This window comes from Acyrthosiphon pisum, unplaced genomic scaffold (genome assembly GCF_005508785.2).
Source record: "Acyrthosiphon pisum isolate AL4f unplaced genomic scaffold, pea_aphid_22Mar2018_4r6ur Scaffold_20782;HRSCAF=22115, whole genome shotgun sequence".
Lineage (NCBI taxonomy): Eukaryota > Metazoa > Arthropoda > Insecta > Hemiptera > Aphididae > Acyrthosiphon > Acyrthosiphon pisum.
This window is the reverse complement of record NW_021770178.1, coordinates 10,736-13,400: the sequence shown is the minus strand read 5'-3', so window position 1 is coordinate 13,400 and position 2,665 is coordinate 10,736.

Here is a 2,665-nt window from a genome sequence, read left to right as displayed (position 1 = left end):
TGGATTTTGGTAGTTTCTTGATGATATCCAGGACTTCATTTGGAGTGATATAGTCATTGTTTGGTGTTTGGTCGTCGTTGATTATTTGGATGGAGTGTTCCACTTCTTTGTTTGGAGGACCTGGATTATTTGAAAATTGAGTACTCATCGTGTCCGCAAAAAGTTCTGCTTTCAGTTTTTCATCAAGATTCCACTTGTTGTTTTCAGTGGAACGCATGCTGGTTTTTTCCGTAGTAACCTGCGGTTTAGCTTATAAATTGATTTGTCTTCGAAATTTAAAGTCTGAGTAAAGGTTGTAATGGTTGGAATGTAGACCTATTCCTATTACAAATATTTATAATAACAGATAACACGTAGTTTATATGGTAATCATTTTCATCTTTATTTTGGTATAAACATATAAATAGTTAATATAATAATTTACCATACAAGGTATAACGGGGTAATATATAATTCACGAATATAATTTAAAAGGAGATATTGTTCTGTACTGAATTTTATGAAAACTGTAAAATAATCGAAGAAAATAAATAATCGTCGTAATAATCGATTAATCGAAATAATCGAACAGCCCTAATTCACGGTCGCCAAAAACGTAATTTTATTTTATTAGACACATTTTTTGATTGTTTTAAACAACTTATTTTTCATTACTAAAATGTTGTTCTTGAACAATTTTTATTAAATTTTCTTCCGAGTCGTTGAACTCGCTTAGCTGAGAGAGAATGATAATAATAAAAAGTTTTGTACTTGTTAGGTATTTTTTTTCATTAACTGAATCACAAAACAGTTTTATGCCGAACTTTCCGGTGATAAATTAATAATCTGCTTGATTTATTAAACATATTACGTAATATTTTCAATGACTAGCATTGATATAGGTACATAACTAATTGAATTATAATAATTTTATATAATATGTTGAATGTGTACTTTTATTAGGTATTTTTATTACAGGGTGAATATCGTACTGTTGTTGAAACTATTCACCTTAATTTAATTATTATTTGAGTAAAAAATGTCAAGTATAACTGAGTTGAAAGGAAATATAACATTTTTTATACCGTCTGAGTTTTTGCGATACTTTCATAGTAAGTATCTAAACATAAATATTGAATGGCTTAAAATTAGTATGATAATATTATATTAGTAGCATATTAACATTATATACTCCATTAGGTATACCTATATAGTTATTTCTATTTTATTTCTCTGAATTATCCAAGATCACTAATTAATCATAATTAACGATCAGGTAGAAATTAATAAATTACTATTTTTATTAAATGAAAATCGATATGGGGAGTGCCTATTTTTGTATTTATTGTTACAATTTTTTTCAAATAGTTACGATTTCTTTTATTATGAATTATGTGAGAACTTATATCCACATAATTGTCAATATTTTGGATTTATATTATAATTTATAATCATTAAATAATACCTATTTTTTTTTATGTAATTTGATGTAAACTTTGCATCTTGGAGATAAACTGGAGGCTGGATACCAAATTAATTTGTTTATATAACAAAAATTGCGTGTAGTAAAATGTAAATGCTAATCTTGCCTTTGGTAAATTTATAATAATCTAGGCACTTAAATAATCGGGTACACTTAAGTTCCACCCCTTATTTCCAGACTACCATTGTTATAATAACGACAAGAATGTGAGTAAATAGCCTATCTATAACGCCGTACAAAAACCCTTTATTATTAAAAATTAAAATAAATATTTACTTACGGATATTTTGAAATAGAACCAAATAAAACCATGTTTTATTCTAAACTGCTGATTCGGTGATTGGGGACTGTATAATTTTGGTACCTACGGTTTTGTGGTCGGTAAGACTGAAATAATTCGGAATTAGGATAGGGAAGGTTAATGAAATATACTCGATTGTTTTGGTGATGATGTTGACTACTATTAAAAAACGTAGTAAACACAACAATTATAATAATATACTAATAATTGAACAACAATTAATAATTAACAATTGATTAACGATATTTTTGGTAACGGTAATACGGTCAGTATAATATGGTCGCGGTCGTGATACGCGGTGAGTACTGACTAGTCACGGAGATTTGTCGCTGGTCTCTTTAATTAAAAATTAAAATAAATGTTTACTTGAGGATATTTAGAAATATAACCAAATAAAACTATGTTTTATCTTAAGCTACCTTCTGACATAATATATACAACTCCCCTCTTACGATTATTCTACTATTTACTTCCTCCCTTAGCGTTCCTAAACCAAATTTTCAAAACATTATATTATTATACCCATACTTTTTCAAATCTTATACATTTAGACATAATTATATTATCATTTGATATAAGCAGTGTTGGGTAGTAAAATAAGTCATAACGGAAGTAACGCGTTACGTAATTTTATTAGAATTATATCCTAGTAACGAAAATGTAATGGAAATTACTTTTGATAAGTAATTTCTATAAAATAACGCGTTACAGTTTCGAATAATTAAGTACCTACCTGTTGCTAAAAAAAAATAAAATACGTGCATGTCCCCACCCCCACCCATTTTCATTTTTCAACTTTTTCCGACGCCAATATTTAGTGCTCAATTCCTGCCAATTCCTGCCGTTACTTCCGGAATTCCTGCTCAATTACCACCCTCGCAAAATCCAAAAAACTATGGGTG